This window comes from Phalacrocorax aristotelis, chromosome 4 (genome assembly GCF_949628215.1).
Source record: "Phalacrocorax aristotelis chromosome 4, bGulAri2.1, whole genome shotgun sequence".
Taxonomy (NCBI): Eukaryota; Metazoa; Chordata; class Aves; order Suliformes; family Phalacrocoracidae; genus Phalacrocorax; species Phalacrocorax aristotelis.
In genome coordinates this window covers 48,483,061-48,506,147 of record NC_134279.1, presented here as the reverse complement: position 1 = coordinate 48,506,147, position 23,087 = coordinate 48,483,061, and the positions used below count along the sequence as shown (strand labels likewise).

At 38.8% G+C, this 23,087-nt stretch overlaps 1 protein-coding gene across 33 annotated transcripts in view; it reads left to right on the top strand.

Annotated features, from left to right (window-relative positions):
* The window catches only part of SORBS2 (sorbin and SH3 domain containing 2), a 232,611-nt gene that overhangs the window by 109,755 nt on the left and 99,769 nt on the right, over nt 1-23,087 (top strand). For 24 of the 33 annotated variants that reach the window (XM_075091289.1, XM_075091308.1, XM_075091306.1 and 21 more), the window contains one exon: nt 19,554-19,666. The exons of 2 other annotated variants lie outside the window; for them this stretch is intronic. The gene's annotated coding sequence lies outside the window, so the exon portion shown is untranslated. Of the gene's footprint in view, nt 1-19,553; nt 19,667-23,087 lie in introns of those variants that run through there. 7 more of the 33 variants (XM_075091302.1, XM_075091300.1, XM_075091304.1 and 4 more) reach the window with 2 other exon arrangements.

Genomic DNA, 23,087 nt, shown 5'->3' with positions numbered 1-23,087 from the left:
ACTATTCATGCAAATGAAACTATTGAGGAAATACAAATTGTTCTTGTCTCAAAATAAAGCTCTCATATGGAGAATTTATTCAATCAGGTACTCAATTTTTTTTACATGTAAATATTAAGTCAAGTGTGTGATTATACAGGTGTGGGCCGAACAGTTTTACGCAGTTACTATTGTTCTGCATACCTGCCGTGTGGTTCCAGTTTTGTTTAAGGGTGCTGTTCTGTTTTTCAATTGGAAAAGGCAGTTTTACCAAGCCCAACTACGTGTGAGAGAGATGGGTGCACAAGATGCAATGAGGTGACTCTTGTCCCCTGAAGGTTTTGTTGTATGAAAGGGCAAGATGAGTTCACCGAGAAGCCGCCACCATTGTGTGTGTAGGACAGTGTTGTAGAAGTTCTCAGTTTAAGTGTTTGGTCTGTTCTTCCATCCCCAGGTGGGGATACAGAGGCGTAGCCTTTTTGAGGGCAGTGTCATAATGGTAAAGGATGTGTGTTTGGGGAGTATTCCCAAAGTCACTCTGTAAAAACAGTGCTTGGGTTTGGAATTTGCTGAGATGCACTGAGAAGGAAATGAAAATGACTCCTAGAAAACTTGTGGCAGCTGAGTTTCCCTGAAATGTGCTCTCAAATCTTCTTATCCCAAAACAATGGGTGACCTTAGGGAATTAACTTTGTATTTTATGCACAGTACACTCATATTTGCGAATACGGTATACTAAAAGCCTAGTAATATTAGCAAATTCTAACACTGAATGTTGCTGAGGGTGCACTTGATCCCACTGTTTATGTCATTGGTGAAAACGTTATACAGCACTGGTCCTAGTATGACCCCTGAGGAACACCATTTGTCACTAGTCTCCATCTGGACATTGAGTCATGCATACTTTCTGGATGCGACCATCCAACTAATTCCTGATCCACCAAACAGTATACCCATCAAATCCATATTTCCCCAATTTAGGGGGAAAGATGTTGTGTCAAAGACCTTACAGAAGTTGAGATAGATGATTTGCCCTTCCCTTGTCTACTGATGGCAGTCAGTCCATCATAGAAGGCCACTAGGTTGATCAGGCAGGACTTGCCCTTGGTGAAGACATGCTGGCTACCTTAGATCGCCTCCCTGTCCTCCATGAGCCTTAGCATAGCTTCTAGGAGGATCTGTACCATGATCTTCCCAGGCACAGAGGTGAGGCTGACAGGTTGGTAGTTCCCTGGATCCTCCTTTCTATCCTTTTTAAAGACTGGCACAATGTTTCTGTTATTCCAGTTCCCAGGGACTTCACCTGACTGCCATGACTTTTCAAATATCATGGAAAGTGGCTTGGCAACTACATCAGCCAGTTCCCTCAGGGCTCTGGGACTCTGGGATGCACCTCATCAGCTCCCATAGGCTTGTGTATGTTCAGGTTCCTCAGGTAGTCATGAACCTGATCTTCCCTTACAGTGGGAGGCCCTTTACCTCCCAGGTCCCCAGCTTTTGGTCTGTCAACTCGGGAGGGATGAGGAGAGAGATTTACCAGTGAAGACTGAGGCAAAAAGGTTATTGAGTACCTCAACCTTAACCTTCTCCTTGTCTTTTGATACTAGGCCACCATTCTTGTTCATCAGGGTGGGTATGCGTTCTTTGACTTTCCCTTTCTGGTTAACATACCTGTAGAAGCCCTTCTTGTTTTTCTTTGCATCCCTTGCCAAATTCAGCTCCAGCCGTGCCTTGACCCTCCTGACTCCATCCCTACACAACAGGGCATTGTCCCTATACTCTTCCCAGGATACCTGTCCCTGCTTCCACTGCCTGTGCAGTCCCCTCTTGCTCTTTAGTTTGACCAGCATGTCTTGATTCAGCCATGCTGGTCTCTTCCCTTCCTTGCCTGGTCTCTTATGTAGAGCTCTTGCCCTCTATGGAATGTGTCCTTAAAGATCTGCCAGCTCTCTTCTGTTCCCTTGTCCCTGAGGACTGTTTCCCAGGGTGTCCTGCTGACTAACTCCTTGAAGAGCTGGAATTCTGCTTTCCTAAAATTTAGGCTTCTGACTATGCTCCTCGCTTTTCCCATATCCCTCAGGAGTGTGAACTCCACCAATGCATGATCACTGCAGCCCCGGCTGCGTCCAATCTTGATATCACCAATGAGCTCACTTGCATTGGTGACCATCAGGTGTAGTGTTGCATCCCCTTGGGTAGGGTTGTCTATTACCTGGCTCAAGAAATTATCCTCAATGCATTCTAGGAATCTCCTGGATTGCCTATAGCTTGCCGTCTTACTTTTCCAGCAGACGTTGGGGAGGTTGAAGTCGCCCAGTAGGACGAGATGGGACAGTGAGCTTGAAATTTCTGAAATTTTTTAAGGGCCTATGGAAGAAAAGTGTATGGGCAATGAGGATTCAGATACCTGAACAAGCAGTGTGGAATTGTGCTAGTTCTAGAACAGACAATGTGTAAACATGGCACCATACCTGAGCTAGTAAGGTGTGCTTGGATGAAATGTTGGAGCTATGATACTCTTAGGATTAAATTATCTTTTGTGCTGTAGTATACATTAGAAACCTGAGAGTCTGGGGTGAGCCGGCTTGAGGTTTCTGTGCCATGGCAATTGCATGTTACAAGCATATACTTAAAAGTTGGATATGCTAAACTCAGCAGTACAATTATTGTATGTCTGGGTTCTTGAGGTGACTTGGAATCCCTTTCTAAAGATTGTATCCCAATTCTGTTGTGTCTGTACTTACATGCTTGGCCTTTTTGGGAATTCTGCAAGGAATTGGATAGCAGGTGCTGGCGCTTGCACATACATCTCTTGTTAAAGAGAAATATCTTGTGTGCTCTGTCTCATTAACCGACAGCACTTGTATATCTGTTACTGTCAGTAAAAGTTTAGTCAAATATTCATCTTTTTACTCCTGTTTGCTATTGTGTTCTGAATTTGATTTTATTCAGAAAGAGTTTTTCACTGGTCTGTGTATTTGTTCCCCTTAGTTTTTCTCACAAGCAGATCTGATGTTCATGATGTTGATCAGTTATAGAAAGCAGTACCAAAAGATAATATATAAAAGATCAAGCCACACACCCCCACATAGTTTTAAAAGCTGATACAGAAGAAATTGTCTAATTTTTAACTTCATAAATATTTTTTTCCTTTTTTAAAATGAACAATTCTTTTCGTTTTGATCTCTATTTGAGCAGCTAGTGAAATACTTGTCTGCAGTATAAAAGTACTAAATATACAGAATGAGCTGTGTTTATGTGCATTGTTCCCACAAATACTGCATGCTGAATGTGATGTCATGATCTTGTACTCTCAAGGCCATGAGTTTTCCATCATCTATATTTTATAAGTGTTGTTACTTAACCCATTGCAGAGGGTAAAGGAGGGGGATTGTCTGTTCTTGCAGCCATCAGGATGTTCGCTCATCTTATGAAATGTATACTGCTAACATTATTTTTTAAAATTTGAAATAGCAGTCAATATAGAGTTAAGTGTCTGTAGGGCATGGCATTGAAAAGTATAATGAGCAATTCCTATGTGTAAGACGGGGAGGATAAATTAAGAGGCTGGATGAAAGTGAATGTATCAAGAAAATCTGGCATTTGGAATTTATCAAAGGCAGAGAATAATAAATCTTAGCAAGCCATCCCCGTTCAGACCTGAGGTTTTGTCATCTTGTCAGTGATGTTTCTTGGTATGCAGATACTTTGTGTGAAATAAAGTGGGGGGAGGGTCTGAAGAAAATTTGTTTTGTCAGCTCTTCCAATGAGCCACGCACCCTCACCTACATCTGCTGCCGCCTTTTCCTATTACCGTAAATACAACCTGCTTCTTAAAGACAGAAGTGAGGCAGAACCGTGCAAACCAGTAGCCAAGGCGTTTGTGTTTGAGAGACTTTGGGCAAAAACATACTAGTGAAAGAGTCTACATAGTATTTGGTGTAATTTCCCTTTATTTTCTTGGGTATGTTAAATGCCTGATTTCTAAAAGTAGTACTAGTAGTTTGTTTGTCAGCTGAGAATAGCTATAAACACATGAACAGCCCACAGTATGCATGATGTCTAGCTTTGGAAACCATTTATTAGGCTGTGCCATGTGTCAAAAATTTAATAGCATTAAAATAAATTACTAACTTTTTAATGCATAATATTTTTATTACTTTGAGAGGAAGGCTGTCAGACCTTTCTGAATTCAGAGGTACATTAAGCTTGTTTTAGGTTTTTTAATTGCTTCTATTTTGCAATAGATACAAACAGCTTTTCAATATTAACATAATTTAATCTTTACCATAAGGCACGATCAGTAATGCAGTATCAAATGGTAACTGCCAGTTTCTTAAATTATTATTCTTTTTATTCAACTTGACAGCTAATTTTCAAGCTCCCTCCCCCCACCTCATGTGATGCCACAACTTTTAATATTCTGATGGTTGAATCCTCAGACTCCGGCTGGAAATGCAAATTTAATATGGTATCAACATGATTCTTTTGCATAAGCAACCGAATTCTGTATATTAGGTGTCAAAGATATAAACGAATTCTCATTTAATGCAAAGAGGAAACGGAGAAAAGAAGTAAAGGAGAAATAATCTTGTGTCTTCCACTAGGAATTTCTGTAAGTATGACTAATCAGGTATCTAGGGAAATCTGACTTTATAGGTTACCACCTAATAGGGCTGCCCCTTTCTAACCACATACCAGATGAAAAGGCTTTGGATGCTTTTACTATATAAAGATATGTTCATGTCAAGGAGTTTGACTGACTTTTTTGTAAACCGAAATAGTGTTTATTCTTAGAAAAGAAACAACATCTTGTGGCTAGATATGGAAAAAATATTTGGAGTGGACATTTTTGGAATGAATTAAAGGAAAGAAATAGTGTGTATAAAATGCTTGACAAAGCCGAAAGTATAAAAATATCCCTGAACTTGCTCCATTGCAAAACTGCAGAGTTAAAGCTGCTTTTCCAGTTCCTACAGTAGTAAAAAAATTGTTTAGGCTGCTTTTAAGATAAGCTGACTGTGCTCAGTTAACTGCGAGCAAGATGATGTCTGCTTTCTAGTATGCAAAATCAGTGCTGGAAATCTGTTTAACAGTTTTTTTTCCTTAGGCCTAAACCTAGCAGATTTCTACAGTGTGTGCTTACTTTTAGCTTGGGAATAATCCCATCCTTTTACAGAAAAAGCATGTCTTTATATCTCACAGAAGACCATGGATTTTATGAGCCTATTAAGGACTTTGGATCAGAGCCCTAATATTTTTAATGAGAAGGCTAAGAGTAGAAACCTGCTACAGGTCTGGTACTAGCTAGTATTACTACTTCAGGTATTTGAATCAGGAAACTGAATTTCTGCACAGTACGCACTGCATCCATGTCTACTAAATATACCGCAGCAATGTCTGTAACAGGGAATACATCAATGCAGTTGTTAATAGAAAAAAAAAGAATTTGGAGGCAGTGGTTTTTATTTGCCTTAATTTTTCTTAATTTCTCAACTTCTTGCAGATTGTCTCATGTTAGCAAACCTTTGTCATATGGAACAATTATTCTTATTTCACTCTAAGCTTTCTTTAATCGGGCTAAAATTGATAAGTAGGCAGTTTTTAGGCTTCTGATTCTGTTTACCGCTTTGGGAGAAAAGCTAATTCTTGGCCTTCTTATTCTGTGTGCAAATTCCACATATTGTGCCTGAACAATTGACAGCCGCAGTGGGACCACAACAGTACTCTGCTGTTACTTCAGAACAGATGCAGCCTCAGTACTGTGGTGTTACTGTAATGGTGTGGCATCATACTGTAACATAATAGCATGACATAGTACAAAGCCTTGAAGTTACAATGTCCTCATTTGAGAACCTGTGGAAATGAAAGTTTATTTTTGGACCTTTGCATCCTTCAGATAAGTCTTACAAGATGCGTATAAATGATTCATCTCTCTTAAGACACTGAAGGAAACCTGCTTCAGACTTTTGTATTATCCAGCTCTCAAGTACCCTCTTTGCCTACCTATCCTATTAGGGGAGGATGGATTTTCAATGAAGGTGACTAGTCAAAGCACTAAGATCAGCCGAGGCTGCCATGCCTTTGAAAGGAGATAGTCTGCCTAGGTACTGTGCCATGCATGTGTATATGGGCATGTGAGCCATGCACACTTTAGACAAGGCGGGAGCAGTGTCTTGCTGCCTTTCCCTTCAGCTCACCTCTCTTTGGCCGGCGTGTCAGGAAGCATTGCGTTGCTTGGCTGATGCTTGCTTATGGAAAATGTCTGGTGAATTTATTGTATGCCATGAAACAAAAGAGTCTGGAAATTACTACAATAGATGTAAATTATTCCATTTATTTTATTTGAGACAGTCGGATGACACCGTAGACTTTCTGTAGTACTTGGATTTTAATACCTTTTCTCTGATTCAGTATTTACTCTGGGAAGGAAAGCAAATTTGAAAATAATAAGCATACATATCTTAGCATGGCTATTAATCTTGCTTTTGCTGCCTTGTGCCCTTTGTCTGCATTGACTTAATTCCTTCTTTTCTGAGAAAGTAAAAATTCAAAACATGCTCCCTGGTTTCTCTTTTGTGTACTTTTAAAATCTTGTGGGACTGGGACTTTCTGATGCACCTTTCTCAAGTGTGATCTGAACATTTCCTCTTGGTTACATGCAGGATGAAAAGATTTTAATGAAAGGGTTTAATGAATCTCATGAAACGATTGTTTACATACAAAAAGTGATTTGCACATATGCGGACTGGGGATGTTTCTGAATAGGACCCACAGTCATCTAATTAGACATGCATGTTATTAGTAGGCATTTGTAGCACTCACAGGACTAGTCCAAGGACAAGGGATCCCTGCTGAAAATTTTCCATTAAAAAGATAATTACATAGCACAAGGCCTTTCTAAAAAGCCTGCTTAAAATTTTTCTTGTTTTTAATTAGGTGCTGAGATCTAGATCTAAAAAGACTGAAAATAATAATAAAGGTTTTATTTTCTGAGTAGCAGAACTAATCATGCTGGCAGTGACTCTGGAATTGTGAGAGATTCAAAACAGAGGTGCTCTGCTTGTAGTTTTATGATATGTTTTATGATTTGATGATCCTGGTAGAATTGAATGTTTGGTATATACTGATGAATTATTTAATGTTTTGCATTGCAATATGACAGACCTACCTCTGGTTAGTTAATAACTACAGTACCTAAGTGTATGTTACCAGCATTAGGAGGTTCCAAACAGTATTTTTTCATAAGATGAGATGTCTGGGAATCTTAATTCTCCACCAGTGCCCTATTGGACTCAGCTGTGTGGAAACATGACAAAGGGTGCAAACACTGTCCACTCTGGTGTACCCCTAAACAGGAGCTATGCAGAAAATATGGCTGGTTTGTGTGTTAAGTGGGAGAAGTGTGCTCTGTTTAAAAAAAAAAAAAAATCAGCACAGACAAAACATCAGTTACTGTGAAAAAGGCTGTTAAATGAATTAAAATGTTGTCATCACTGTGGTAATATCAGCATAAGTTACTAAAACTGGAGAGATAGTTAAAGAGGAGTTTGCACATTTTCAGTCAGAATTGGAGAGCAACCAAAGGAGTGATCACTGGGGTACTTTTGCCATGAAATTTAGATAGGACCTAAAAGAAGTACGGTGAATTTCAGGAAAGTCAGAGGGGCTCGGTGTAGGGGGTACAGGATACTTACCAGAATTTTGTCTATGTTGAAATAACTTATTATTTTCTGTCAGCCTAAAGAGGAGATGTAGAGACTTAGCTGTAGCCTAGTTATGAAGGGAATGAGAAAAAGATAGTGTGTAAAGGTGAAAATGTTATGTTATAAGCCTTACATGATTGTGAGGTGGTAATAGCAACACATGATAATACCAGGAAAAGAGAGAAGTTGAAGAGAATGGTGTGAAATATGGTTTGGGTCTTTGTATTGCCTTTCTGCTGAGTGTGTAGCATGCTTACTGAAATAGTAGCTTTTTCTTCTTTGAGGAAAGCACCTCCAGATTGAGGAACAATGGATCTCAAAGTATGTTCAGCAGAATGATAGGATGGAAACTAAACTTGCTTCTCAAGGTCTTAGCAAGGATGGGAAGAGAAAAATAAAATTCATGTGGTGTTGCATGGGTTCTCAGTTGTTGCAAGTTGGACCAGGCATAGATACATGGTTCTCCCACCTCTGGCCAGTACAATTATTGCAAGGTACGGTCATAGTACTGTTCCCTTTGGGCTGGGATTTCGGAATCAGGCAGTCTCTAGACTTTGGAGGTCCTGGTCCTTGTGCAGGAAGTGGCTGACAGCTGATGCTTCCTGCCACATGCGCAGCCCTGCACATATATCAGTGCACATGTGTCAAGTATGATTTTATGCTTGTTAGGGAGATCAATGCAGAAAACAGTTCAAGAGCAGAATAAAACTTTGGAGAATTACTGGTAGTCTACTGTGGTATATTTGAAGTTTTACAAAGTTTTATTCTGAAATGCTATAAATGCACAGGGACTACTCTTTCAAGATAAGCAATTAGCTAAAGATGCAGATAGACACAGAAACTGGATGTTCAAAAGCTGTCTGTTCTTCTAGCTGCCATTCATGTCAGTGTTCAGGAGCTTTTGAAAATCCTGGGAAGGTACTTGAGTAACCCTTGAGTCATAAGCAGCAGATTAATATAGGTATGTGTTGGTTTACACCTTGGAATGTAGTTCCTTGCAATAGTTGGCTCTTCCACCAATTTTTAGATAGCTAGGTACAGCCATAAAAATAGAGATGTCAAGATGATTTGGGATGGCCTTTGCATGTTAATTTTTCTCTCTTAGGGAAGAGATAACCTCAGTCCAATAAAAGAATGCAGATGTAAAGGCTGAATATATGGCAGCAAATAGGTACCATGAAAAAAACAGGTCAGACATTGATGAGCAAACTGATCCCAGCTGGTGGGTAGATGAACTGTGAGTTAAAGTGACACTTTCACTAAGAAGGAAAAATAGTTAAACTACCTGTTTCTGCCTTTGCTGCATTCAAAGGTATGTGATAACCTGTGACGTGTTTAGTCTTCCCTTAATTTTAATTGAAGTATTTTTTTAACAGATTGAAAAAATGTGATTTCCCCCTCCCCCCCCCATTAAAAACAGGCTTATGGACCTTTTTTTAAAAGCTGGACAAAGTTAGCTTCATAATTCATAGGTGCTTTAGATGCGTTTACTGAAATGAAGAAAACAACTTCATGCCAGTGTTTTAGTCGTGTTTTGCCTTGACTCAAGTCTTGCATCTGTTTTCAGCTGACAAGTTCTGGGTGTTGGGGTTTTTTTTGTTGGGGTTTGGTTTTCTTTTTTTTTTTTTTGCAAGGGTTTTGCTACTTATACTAGTAAATTGAAAAAATAGTCACTGTCAAAAATCAACCAAGGTCATTTGATCACAAATGCCTAGTGAAAGTGTATAGTGAAAAGCCAGCTATGAGAGTAGTTGTATCCCCAGCCATTTGTCTTTCTGTGTTGCTACTTGCCCTGTGAGCTCTTTACAAGATGTGGTAGCTTTGGCAGGGAACAAATTAGCTATAGCTGTCAAACATGAGTCTCAAAAGCTATTTGCCAATGTGTAAGTATGACCAATATATTTATGTACTTTTATAGGGGAGAATGGGAATCTTTCTGAATTTACCCTGACTGGACACATCTGTACAGCCTTTCTGACAGTAAGGCTGGAATACTAAAACTCCTATAATGCTCAGATTAGCCCAGGTAGGGTTGTATACGGTGGCAGAGGCCAGTAATCATTTATTAAAACAATGGCCTATAATAACAGGTTTTGATTCTTTTGCTTCATGGTTTTCCATGGACATCTCTTTAGGAAATTTTGTTGGCTAATGCAACAGCTGTAAAAAAAAATCACCATCTTACCTACAGTAGACTTAAGCTTGTGCCAAAAATGAACTTGTGCATATTAAAATTTTGCCAGCCCACTATAAACAGATCCCAGTACAGTTTCTTGTAGATGAAACTTGGAAGTTATATTCTAAAGCTGAGCTTGAGAAAATGCAACTATCACTTATTTCTGCAATGTTCACTCTCATTCTACTGATGATCATAATGCAGTTTTTTGGGATGCACTCTAGGGAACGGCTAAACTCATTCATCTTCCCAAGCTTCTTTATTTCTGACTGCCATTTTCTTGGTGAGATCATCAAGGTCATTTTATGCCTCTTCCTCCTCTCCCACAGTCCTCGGGGGTTTTTTTCTTTTTTTTTCTACTTTTTGCTTTTTGCTTTTTTCTTCTTTTTCTCTTTTTTCTTTTTTCTTTTTTTTTTTCTTTTTTAAAAATACAAAGCGAAAGACCCACCTTTGTTTTTAACGCTGCAATGTTTCCCTCTATGTGTGGAGTAATGCTATTCAAACCTGAAGGTCTGGAACTTCCTGAGTTCAAACAGGCTGCTCACCTAGATTTCCGAGGCACAAAAATAGAATGTGCAGAAGAGTTAAAATGTGGCTGCGTGTCCAACCTGCAGCTTTTGCTAGTATGTCTCATTGCTCATCTCTTCAAACCCCATAATTTCAAAAGACTGCTCAGAAGACATCAGTTAAGTTCACTTAACGGCTGGTGAAATCACAGTGTTTTTCAAAAGTTTTTTTTCTGTGAAGAGCTGAAGTATAATTGAATCTGACCCAATACACTTAAAGCAGGGGTATTTGCTGATATTCTTATCATGCATCTAAAATTGAGGTGAGGACAACAGCAGAAGTATTTTGTTATTGTATTTTAATGGGTTTAAGATTAAATTCTGTTTGGACTCCATGTCTTAAAATACATAAAAGGTAAAACTCTCAACAGTAGTAGTATATTTCACTAGAAATGTGAAGGGAATAACATCAATCATAGAATAAATTAGGTCACGTGGCACCTCTGGAGATTATGTAGTCCGATCTCCTTCATAAAGCATGGCTAATCTTGAAGTTAGATGAGGTTGCAAAAGACTTTGTGTGGCTCAGCTTTGACTATCCCTACAGATGGAGGCTGCATGGCTGGGCCTGTTCTGGTGCTTGACTACTCTTATGAAGCTCATTTGTTCAAGTACAAGATCATAATCCCCTGTGTTTCAACATGTCTATCGCACCTTGTCCTTTCAGTGGCCTTTTCAGGAAAAAATCTGGCTCTTGTGTTCTCTCTAGCTCTTCTTTAAGTGGTTGAAGACAGCAGTTAGATCCCCTGGGTTTTTTCTTTTTCAGGCTGAACATCTGTAGCTCCCTCAGCCCTTCTGTATGTGTTCTGTTCTCCATGCCCTGAGCCTGTTAGTCCAGGCTCTGCTGGACTCACTCCTCTTTGTCAGTATCCATCTAGTATTGGGGTGGTCAAAATTAGATAGAGTACTACAGGTGTGGCCTCACTGGGACAGGATAGGAGGGAAATTACCAATTCCCCTGACCTGCTGGTGATGCTCTTGCTAATGTAGCCCATATGCAGGTAGCCCCCATCACTCTAAAAGCATACAGCTGACTTACATTCGGCTTGATGTCCACCGTGATTCCTGGATCCTATTCTGCAGATCTGCTCCCCAGGCTGTACATGCTGCATGGAGTTATTCCATCTCTGGTGCAGGACTTTGAATTTCATGAGATTCTGATCAGCCTATTCCTCCAGCATTTGGGGGTCTCCCCACTTGTAACAGCCGCTTCCCAAGTCTGGTGACCTCCATGAACGTGAACTTGTTGGGTGCTATTGCCAAGGTGCCTAATGATACATAAAAAAACCAGCTGCGCTTAGTTTCAAGGAATGTTTATTTTTAAATAGAGCCAAAATTATAAGACTGATAACCTGTCTCTTTGTGCCAAAAGTACATAAAAATCCAGAAAGTTCAATACAAAAATTCTGACAAGTATTTTTTCTTGGTCCCTTGCAGAATATTTTGTTGCATATATTTAATAGAATGACACTTTGCCAGAGTTTATATTGATTCTTTTTTCTGTTGTTGCAAAATGGTCCAGGTACCCTGAGGTGCAATCCAGTACCTAAAACCATATGGCTAATTTACTCCGAGATCCTTTAAAGATTACTTGTTTAAAGGAAACCTTAGCAGTCTAAGTTAATACAGTGAAAGGTTCATTAGTGTGTGCTCCATATCATCCCTTGTGGCTACTGTTTGTGTCTCAAAATTACCACTTTTTTCCCCTGGGAAGAATTTTCCAGGCTCCTCTCGAACACCTTTTTAAAAGTTCCATCAAAAGCAATGCAAAGCAAATGAGTCTTACAAGATCACTGCCTGTCTTCTCTGGTACGAAACACTTCCCGTGTCTGTCTGCCTGGAAACAGCTTCAAGAGCTGCAAAAATGAATCAAATGTGCAATAGAGTAGCACTGCTCAGCTAGTGGGACTCTGGTGGCACTGACCTCTGAACGACTTGCTAACTCCACATCCAGTGGAAGCTCAAAACAATGAGCGCCTGTCCAGCTACACCCAGATTTGTTTCCTGCTGTCGTACTTCAAGGAAATCTGCTCTGTGTGGGACAGCGGCTTGCAAAACATTCTACAGCAGCCAAACAGTAGTGGCTGAAAACAGTGTGACTTGTTGGTGTTAATGCCCATCCTCTTTGTGAGTGAGTCATACACGCAACACTGTGTGAAATGAAAGAGTTGCTAAACATAGTTAGCCGAGAGGCGTTGGAGTGTGGCAGTTCACAAAAATGTAGGTTTGTATTCACCTAGCCTAGCATCCTTGGAGAAAGAAGCAAGTGGTTTGATAACCTTCTAGGCACTGTGGGGATGAATTACAAGCTCAAAGTCCTGTGGTGCGTAAACTTTTAAGGAATTTCAAAAGTATGGTTGTGGCAAAGGTAGGACTGCTTTTCTGTGACTCTCAAGTTTCTTAGAACCCTCTGGCTTGGTAGATGTTGTGAGGCTTTTTGACATAACTTTCTTAAATAGCTTAACAGCTTGTATATAGTATAAAAATTCTCACAGATAAGGAATTGCGGGGTGGGGGGGGGCCTTTTCATCCTCCCATATCTCGGTACAAGGCTTAGTGCGTGGGAAGTGCTTTTTACTTGTGTATGTGGTGATGTTTATGTAACGGGCAACAAGATCAATCCTTGATTACTTCAGTAAAATAATGCTTTTACCAGTAAAGTCCTCAAGACATGGTTCAGATGTATAGATATGCTGATAGTGGTTAGCTCTTAAAAAGAGTGAATTTGTATATATAAATGTTCAGGTGAAGTTCTTAAAATAAGCTGCTATGGTTAGGTTTTCAAAGCACAGAGGCTGACAGAGCACAGAAATGCAGGAGTCTTGCTCATCTATTTCAAGTACCTACTTCTACAACTGTGCACACTGCCTTCAGTTAAAACCGGCATTGTTTGCTCTTCTAGAATATAAAACCTTAGTTGTGGAATTATTTATTTAGTGGGGGGAAAAGGAGTGATAGCTTTTGTTGCTCTGAGATAGCAGAAACAAAAATGTTTGCCTCTGAATCAGGCTGTGTTCATGTTGTAAAGTTGGGATTCATTTGATATATTTGGTGGTATGGTAACAGTACGTCTGTAATGGGAAAAGATTAAACCAGCATAAGAAATTTGCATGGGTTTGATAATCATTGATATGTACAACGTGTTTTGCTCTTGTAAACTATACTAAAACCTAACTGATGCATGGGGGGAAAAAAGGTGACAATTGCTTTCTGATAGTGGTCAATAGTTACAGCATTTTTGACACAGGTCACTTGAATTTCATAATATGGTGGTACTTTGCAGCCTTTGCATAAAAATTAATATAGAACTTGTATTAAATCACTGAGCATGCTCTGTGTATGAGAATTTAAGACAAATGCTGGTCTCTTGTTATAAGTGTATTTATCACAAAACGAAGTTGTGAAGTGTCTGAAATCACAAGATCCAAAAATTATTTTAGAGCCAGTGAACAGCTTGTATCGGCTTTGTGGTGCTTCACAAGCAAGTCCTCATACAGCAGCATTTAAAATATTGCATGTACCTCCTATCTGTTTTCTGTACACAGAAAGGTAGAACTTTTGTATGGTAATGGTTGTTCTGTCACCTTGCATTTGCTATGTGGTAATACAACAATATATCATTCTCCATTAATGTTGACAGTCCACTGCAAATTGTGATTTACCTGAAAATATTAAATATAGCCATATAGTTCAGTGAGTCCTCATAGGTTACTTATTATTGCGTAGGAGTAGTTTGTATTTCTGTAGTATTTTAAGGCTTAAATTAAAAAATGAAAAAGCTTGTGTTATGTTCAGTGTCATAAGTGGTGAAAGAAATTGTGTAGCATGTAATGTCTACTTACACAGGGCTTTTTTGTCTGAAACATTTTTAGTAAACATGCGATGACTAAGGGGTTGGACTGTAAACTAGAGTGAAGGGGCACCACTGACCTCAGTTGAACTGCACTGGTTTATAACAGCTGAGGAAATAGCAGGAAGCAGGAAGTACTTGCATTCTTTACTGTTTCTAAGACTATAAGATAGAGAAAAGAGCTGTGACTAGAGGACAGAGAAATTTATAGTTTTAAAGAAAATGGTTCATTTTAGGTTAGGGTAGGACTCTTTCTTATTGCTAATTTTATCCAAATAGGCATTTGTTAACTCTGATGACTGGCTTTTTACTGTCAATCCATTTAAGCATTGATTGAGTACCGTTTAAATGAGGCTGATATGCTACTCTTGTGCAAAACTTTTGAGGCCATCAAGTTTAAGTGCAGTTTCCTTTTTTAGCAGAGAAGTAGAGGACTTGGTGTTGCATGCTTACACTAAGTGCAAGGTTTCTCCTTGGAGGAATCTAACATGCAGGCTTTACTTCTATATGCTTATGGAAATGAAGAGGTTTTATGCATGCATGGGCAGCTTTTGTCCAAGTACAGGTATTTAGAACAGGTTTGCCTGATATTCACTAGAAACGGGGTACATAATAGCTGTCTTCTACAGCCACTTAATTGTGATGGAGTATATGATTAAGATACATATTTGTGTCTTTCTTGCTCATTAACTAGGTCATAGCTTCGTCTGGTATCTGTACTTCTAAAATCTACTGAACTGAAGCAAATCATCCAGTCTCTTTAGAGGCTGGATGGAGTGGAAGGATGAATTGTATTTGCCAGCCAATAGTGAGGCCATGAGAGACAGTAGGATATTCAATATAAAATAGGAGTGCCAAGGGCAAAAGGGAGGAGAAACTGATTCTTGAAACCTACAGTTCTGGTCCACTTAATATTCAGAAGCATTGGCTGGTTCAGAGTTTTTGCACTTCATAAAAATTCAGTGTTTTTTGGATGGCATGGCCCTAGTTAATAATTCACTGCTGATATATATTCGTAGGGCCTCATCTTCCGCTCTACTTTTCGTTTGTGGTTATGTCACTCAGCTGAAGACAGTATGGAGCAGTCCTGCGCTAGAGCACACAGATCAAGCTTATAGCTTCCCTTAGACATCCACAAAGGGCATAACCACATCTACTACTGTGTCTAGTAATGGAGTGTTCTTGAATGTGACTTCTGTTTGAGAATTACAGGCTTTCTTACTGGGAAAATAAATAATAAACCCAAACATCCTGAACTGGTGCTAAATAAATGCTAGCAATAGGAGGGGGAAGGGTTTGTTTGCATAAAGACTGTTTTCAAAAAAACAATTTATGTAAAACTTGATTTTTGTGCCCTTTTTTAATTGGTTGACTGGTTCACTTTCTGAAAGCTCAGGATGTACAGTAAGTTCACTGACCTGATCACTAGAGAGCATTTTATGAAGCAGTTTTTCTTGAGAATGCCTGCTTTCCATTATCACAGGTTCTAGGTAGTCTTGGCTGTTGTTGCCTTCATTTACTTATTATGAAGGAGAGAATCCTAAGTTTCTCGGATTCTCTGCTGCATCCTTTCAAGGGCAGTATGTGTATTCAATATGCTTGATCTGTTTGCTGAAGCTATGTGAATCAATTCTTCAGTGTATTAAAGGGATCTATCCTGCAGCTGTATTTCACCTAGGATCAAGAGGACTTTAAAATGAAAAGGCAAAGGAGGAGAACATTGAGAAAGACTTGAGAACTTAATATGACCTCCACAGTCACCCCTTCTCCCAACCCCCAATAAAAGTGTAAAAAGATATTCATCATCTGCTATCACTACAGTGCAACAGCTTGATTCCATCCTAGAATGCTGAAGGGTGAAATGGAAATGCAAATTTTTTATACTTTTCATTGCAAGGAAGGTGTAGGACTTAACTGCAAACAAGTATCAATGTGTTCAAAACAAGAATGCCTTGGATCTACTCCATCTAATCGCATACTGTATCCATGACTTTGTCTAGGAGTGAGTGTTTTGGGTATGTGTAAGACCGTGTTGAAGCGATCCTTTCACCAGTATTTCCCCTGAACTTCCAATTACCAGGACCTTAGGAGCTTCTCATAGCAGGCTTTGCATCTGGACAGTCATTTTTAATAGCTGCTGATGGTTTAATTTTCAAATGTGTACTTATATGTTATGTAAATTTGGAACAAGTCATTACCCTGTGTTTCAGTTTTTACCCACTTTTCATATTTTTATGGATCTGTGCTCCGATTTAGTACACAAAATGTTTATATATAGCACAGAAGTTTGATGATATATATTTGGTTGTACAGTATACTACTTTCCCATCATAAGTTTTTAAACAATTGCGAAAGATGGAAGTATTAGTCTCTTTACCTGAGGCATATTCTAATGCCTTTATTAAGATGGAAAAAATGTTTTAAAATACTGAGGCTTCACACCACAGTAAGAATTTTATGAAGCAGTGTTGTTTGCTTTTACAATCTAATGGATCAAATATGATAGAAGTTGTCAAAGCAAACTAAGAATGTATGTATTCCATTATTTGGTTCCTCTTCAGTTCAGAGTGACAGTGTTGATTTTCAACATACTCACTGTTTTGTGGTATTAGCATGGGCTTACCATGTGATATAAAAACTCCTAGCAAGAATTGTTTCTCTGTTGTACTGTCTTTCGTTGTAGTGGTTGTGTTGAGACAGCCAGTTTTGCATTATTCTGCACAGTAGTGAGGATGAATCTCTTTAGTGAGAAATAATAAAATTATTACACTGGAAAACAGTGTTACAGACACTTAAAAATTAGTTAGAAAATGCATAGAAAGCAGATGTCCCTTACCCAAGCAACTGATGAGTTAGATTACTGCGCTATATCAAAAAATACCAATTTCAAAACATTATACCACAGGTAGAAGCCGTGTACAAGGTCTTTAAAGTTAAGTATGAGCTTAAGAAGCAATTTCAAGTAGCTGGTTTCACAAAGGTAGAAATTATTATAAGAGGTATAGAGCAGAAGTGAGTAGGAGAAACACAAAACTCATCTTAAATCTGGTGTTTGCCTTATGGTTTCTTCAAGGTAACTAATGCTACACATTAAAACACCCTTGAAGGCAAGGTGCTGTTGCTGCATCAGTATTTAGACTGAGGTGAATCTTGGGCAAAGCTACAGAGCTGAGTGGAGTTGCATGAGAAATTGTTACCTTGCTTTACAGGAGCTGGTTTGAAATTTCAGGAAGCTTTCCTGACTTCCTAAGCAAATCAAGACCTGAATGTCAGTGTCAAATTTTGGTGAATGGAAAGACCAGATTAAGATAACTTTTTCAAACACTTAGTTTGTGTTGTTCTTCTGAGGCTATTTACTGTAAACTAACTTATTTCTAAATAAAAACTTAGACTAGCCTAAAAAATCAAGCATCTCATTTTGGGAAAAAAAAAGTCAAAACAGGACCTCTCAGCAATTTTGCAACTCCTGGACAAAAACATTTTTGGAATTGATACTCTTTTTTACAATAATTTTTCTATGAAACAGCATTTTCCTACAAAACATTGGTTTTGGATGGTAATTCTGACCTCATCAAGAGATACACATAGTGTTCAGGAGCAATAATCTTACAAACAAGAAGTGTCCATTCTTCAGAAACAGGGGTGATGCTTAATAAAGGGATTTTGAGTAGGAAAAGGGAAGCTGTCATGGGGTAGGGCAGAATGGGTTGAAATTACAGGCAAAATACCGGAAAGTAGACAGATGTTCACAGCCATAGCTTTGAGATGAAAGGACTTTATTTAGGAACTGCTAAACTGTTATGCCATTGATGGTACTTAGAGCAAGTGGAAAGGAGAAATATTATGTGAGATCAGTCTTCAGAAATGAGGATGGGGTGTCAGGAAAGCGAGACAGAGTGGGGTTAGGGACACTGGTGAAAACTGAGTAGGAAAGGGATTCTAGCGCTGAAGGAAGGGCAGTAGAGAATTTCACCAAGAATGTAGAATAGGAAGAAACAACTAGATACACATCAGCGATTATACAGAACACTTATTCTCTAAAAGTGTTAGTTTCTCATGAAATAAATCAGTTCATTTTTAAGTATTTTAAAAAGAAATCAGGACATCAATATGCCTTGGTCAAAAATTTCCTTCCAAAAGCAAATTGATTCCTAAATACAATGTTTTGCTTATGCATGGACTTTCAGAATTAGTTCATTTTTTTTGATTGGAAGTGCTCTGATTCCATTTTATTTAAATGTGGGAAAGAACATCTTACTACCTCAGATGTTACTGATCTTCACATGAAGTATTTATATCACCTGGGACCAATAGTAAGGTGATGGCTTTGTGGAGATATCAAAATACCTTTTTACATTTTAAAAAAATTCCTTTTTTTTAGACTTCTAGATTTTTGTATGCTGTATTTAGTAAGCAGCACCAGCAACTGCTGTAAGGAATGAAAAAGCAATTGTGTTCATTAACTTTATTAATTTGACAGCTTTTCACAGATAGCCATTTCATGACTTCTGGAAACTTCAAGACTAGTTAGCATAATTTCTTTACTGGACAAAAAATATGTATTTTTTAAAATAAGTACAGTGTGTTTTTAAACCCTCTTTCTTTCCTTCAGGCAGTTCAGGTGAAATGTCAATAACTTAAGTCACTCTAAATTTGTTAGATTTGATTTAATGGCAGTCCCTTCAGTGTTGAGTGATTGGATTGGCCTTTTAACAAAGGAGAAGCTTACTTCTCTATCCATCTGCCATACAAATCTGCCTCACTGTTTCACATGAATATTTATCATTTTAAAATGCAAACAAAGACCTAAAATGTATTTTTGGAATTGAATGATTGTGAAATAACGAAGTTTTAAATAATGTTGCTATAAGCCAGACTATTAAATATAAAAATCATAGAAAAGCAGAAGTAGAACTTATTGATGAGGTCAACAGTTACCATATTTTCAGGCCTATAGCGCTATGATTTTTAAAAGATGTTTAAAACCTTACCAGTCTCCTATATAGGTCCACCATTTGCAAGATAATTGAAAATTTACCAATTACTTCTGCAGGTCTTGTTGGCATTACTCTTCTGTCTGTAGAAAACTCAGGAACTAGTAACTCTAAGATGCTGTACTTGTTTGTGAAGATTGCTGGGCTGCTGCTTCTTCAGCTTGAGCGCCTTTGTAATTTATGAGTGCTGAGAAGCACCCCAGACAGCTGCTGTGCAAGCCAAGAACTGCCAGAGCACCCCAACACTTCCTCCTGACAAGAGTCTCATGATTTTTCCTATAGGTAAGCTGAAAGGACAAGTGACAGGTTGCCACGACAGTATTGAAGTGAAGACTGTTCCTTCCCATCACTGAATTTCTGATCTTCATACAGTTCCAGGTGAAAGCAACAGAAAGGTAACAATCTTACCCATCTTTCTCAGTCTCTCTACTTCACTGATAGTGAGATTTCTTCACTGTTAAGTTTCCATTTTTCAAGCTATTTGAAAAACTCTTCAGAGGAAAAATTGCTGTAACTTGTTATGCCACTTAGCAACCAGTGTATTAATGAAAATCATGGAATGTCATGTACCTTAATATTTTCTCTTTCTGACTATTTCTAAACAAAATCGGTGTGCCACTATGTTAGCTTGTACACATTCATGTGAAATACATGTGTTAAAATTGAAGCCTGCCTCCTTGTCACTTGAGTGTGGGTTGGCATACAGTTGAAATCAGTTGTTCTCTACGTAGTGGAGGAATTTAGTGAGCAAGTAACAGTGGCTTTTCAAATGACACACTGCAGTGCACTGTATGGTAGGTGACTGTAGTTATAAAACTATAATTAAGTGTGTGGGAACCAAGAACATCTGCTAAGTGAATGGCACTTATTGTTGCCAATATTTAAAAAAAAAAGAAAACCCTAATGCTGTAAAAATAGCATTAAAATATTACACCAGATTAAGCTGAGGACATAATTTTAATTATATTAAGTAAACTGAGGGGTAGTTCATAAAGGAACATATTCTGTGATGCTCCATTATGTTATCTATCTTCTTTTTGTTATTCACACTGCACTTGATGAGGCTCAATAGCTGGCATTACAGCAAGGCATGTAACTGATCTACACATTTTCGTGAAACGGATACCACTGCATGTGCTAGTGCTCCATGCATTTAGTTGAGTGACGCTTACAGTGCAGAACAATGAGCTTTGAGTAGCACTTGTGGGGTGGCGTTAGAACTGCGGCGGCTGCAGGTACATTTAAATTAATCTGATAACCTCAAAGTAACATTTCATATGGGACTAGTACAAAACCCATTCAATCAATTAAGGATTCCTATTGGTGCCAGCATTCCTGGGGACGTACCCTTGGCAAAATTTCACTAGGTGGTTTAGAAAGCAAAACAGGCAACATATCATGATACTAATGAAACAAACCCTGTCTTGAAAGTTGAAAATATTCAAGTATTTTGTTTAGAACTGCATTATTAAACTCTGTAAACTAGCTGGCATGGGCTAACAGTACTTATTTTTAATCAAGTCATTCATCGTTTTCTGTTTTAAGATCCTGTTTCAAGATTCTTGTCAAAAGCTAGAGGCCATGATTCTACAATGTAATCATTTTGTTCACATGAAAAATTCTGGTCATCTGTAGTTTAGTAAGGTTAGGACTCAGCGGGTGGAATACAGTCATAAACTCTTACATAGCTTTGTTAGGAATGTGACTTTTACCTCCCATTACAAAAATTGTGTGCCTCTGAAAAATCTGTTTGCAGATGCTCAGTAGAGATTTGGTAAAAGCAGAATATCTGAAGACCCATTCCCATTGCACGTGAACAGAAAATTAGAATTGAGTACTTGAATGCTTCTGAGTGCTGGGGGTAGTATAGGGAATGATTGGGACTATTCATGTAATTGCTACTGCAGTGAATGCTAGAGCAAGCTGAAAATAAGGCGACGGTGTTTGCTATTCTTTCAGACCCACTATAGACCACGCTTTGAAGAGGAAAAGGCTGCCTGGCTTGAAGACTGAGGGAATAAGAGCAGTAGACTGTGACAAATTGCCTCTGACAGGGGAAGGGGGAGTTTGGTTTGAAGGGCAGTAGCAGGAAAACTGGGATTTCAGTGAGTTAGACAAAGGTAAGACTGGCTAGGACGGAATCTGGGGCTGAGAGCTGAAAGCTTACTGTTGCTGCCTAACTTCGTTAGCTGAAAAGGGCAGAGGTTTGCCTAGTGACTCTAGAAAAGTGATTCAGGTGTCCCTGTGGTGCCAGATAATGAGACTCCTGTGTTTCCCCTTCCTTTCAGAAGGAAAGAAAATCTAGGTGGTGACAGAAGAATTACATTAGCAATGTGAAGGCTGCAGATAGGAAAAGCCAGAGTTAAAGCTACCTTTGCTGCTTCAGTCTGTTCCCTCTGTGTGTGGGTGCAGTTATTTCAATAGCTTCATATCTGCTTGTTTCTACATATTGGTGGCCTCACCCAGAGCACAAGCTCGATCTCCTCATGGGATGTGGGAGTAGGTTTGGGTAAGAAATGTTGTCAGTTGTAGACTCTTCAGGATCCTTCTTCCATTTGCTGACACAGTTTGCAAGGTAATAGGGAATGACGTAGGAGACTGAACACTCGTCCTGGTTTGTGGCCCTGCTGCTTCATTCCTGGGGTAGTGGGTGTTGTGCATTTTTGTGGAAGAGCACAGCAGGCTCCCACCTGTGCCTGGCTGGCAGGCAGCCTGTACTGCACAGCATAGCCATGCTCCACGGTGCTGTACAGATGCCCGGCCACCTCTCAGGCGATTCCTAACTTTGTTCCATGTCAGCTGCATGCCTGGCACAAACCTCTGATCTGTGAAAGTGGAAAGCACACAGTTGTGATGAAAGGGGAGTTTGATTAACATTCAAAGTATTCTGACCAGTTGAACCCAAAGTATCTTCAGTTCAGTTACCCAAAGTTACTGAAATCTTCATCTTTGGTCTGTTTATCACTTCAGTGAGTGTATATTGGCTTTCTGACCTGAAGTTAATTTATTTGACATGCATATCTGTTACAATGATCAATGTTTAAGCAAACCTTGAGGAAAACCAACAGTAATAAATGAGGGTCAAGGCTGCGTGCTGGATAATGGCAAACATGGGATAGCTCCTTACAGGAAGAACATCATTCTTTCTGTACACAGGCAAATTAATTGTATTTTTTTAAGCAATCAGAAGTTTTATGTTACACCATTGAAATTCTTTAATTATAATTTATTAAAAGTTATGTGTAAGTGTAGATTGCAGGTGAAAGATACGGGCATCTGAGTATGTATATACATGTTCAGGCACTTTCTGCATGTGTTTTCCCTAACCACATTTCCTCACTAGGAAATACTGAGGGTTATGCTAGGTTCAAAAAAGGCTTGGAAGTATTCCTTAGAGACAGGTCTTTCAATTTCACAGAATGTGTGTGGTCAGTGCAATTATGTCCTCTTTGAGCTGAATGAGAATTCCATTTAAATGTTCTTGAGGTTATTATGAATATATGATATGGCTCATAGAAGTATTTATTGCTCAACCTATTATTGTGCAGCCAGAACTGAGAAGAGTCAATCTGGTGTTGATAAAGGATGATCTTGTCTCTGACCTTCACTGTCTGGAATGCTGAACCAATGCACTGAGTGATTTCTTTCTCATTTAATTGTAAGAATAAGAAGAGTGAGAGTCACATAGTAATGCTTTATCCCGACACTGGAAAATCAGATATTGGAGTAATATGTTCAGCTAGGTGCATATAAAAGCAGGAACTGAGCAAGGGGTAATGAAATAGCATGATCAGCGATTAACATATTTAACCAAAT